Source organism: Lithobates pipiens, unplaced genomic scaffold, assembly GCF_037356315.1.
Source record: "Lithobates pipiens isolate NorthernLeopardFrog02 unplaced genomic scaffold, aLitPip1_a1.2 Scaffold_18, whole genome shotgun sequence".
Classification (NCBI taxonomy): Eukaryota; Metazoa; Chordata; class Amphibia; order Anura; family Ranidae; genus Lithobates; species Lithobates pipiens.
In genome coordinates, this window is record NW_027507758.1 from 596,272,276 (window position 1) to 596,272,906 (window position 631).

Sequence of the window (631 nt, forward strand, 5' to 3'; positions counted from 1 at the left end):
ATTATGACTTAGTTTCCGCATCAGACTTTCTAGGTCAACATTTTTTTGGGAATTAGAATCCGTGCTATTAAAAACTTCCTCTAAGTTAACTTTTCTTTTTTCCATAAAGGAAAATACTTCCATGACTGCAGCAGGGATATGTGGGATATTTAAAAGAGTAAATTGGTTTAGGGTATCCCCGCGCTGTCGTCAAGGGCCTAAACTATTTAAAAGGATAGGTTGCAGCAAACTACCGACAGGGGTATGAACCCTAACCCCCAGATAATAAAAGTGAAAATCAAACAGATGGTGTTGCGCTACCTGAACTAGATATAAATATAAATATAAAGAGCCTAGTACTGGAAAGATTAAAATCTAACTATAAATCAACTAGCCTATCTAAAATAAAAATTAAGGTGTCTTGTGCTAGTGTATTCTAAAACTTGAATTCCAGAAATCATGTGTTTATATATCAACATAAGTAACTAAGCAAAAGGAAAAAATATTCCATAAAGTGCAAATGTTAAAACGTGCAATTCATAATGCATGAAAAAATGATAAAATACAGTCTATAGTGAAATTGAATAAAGTGCCAGTGATGGTTAGTTCCGTAATCTTCTTAAACATAAAAAAGTTATTAAATATATATATA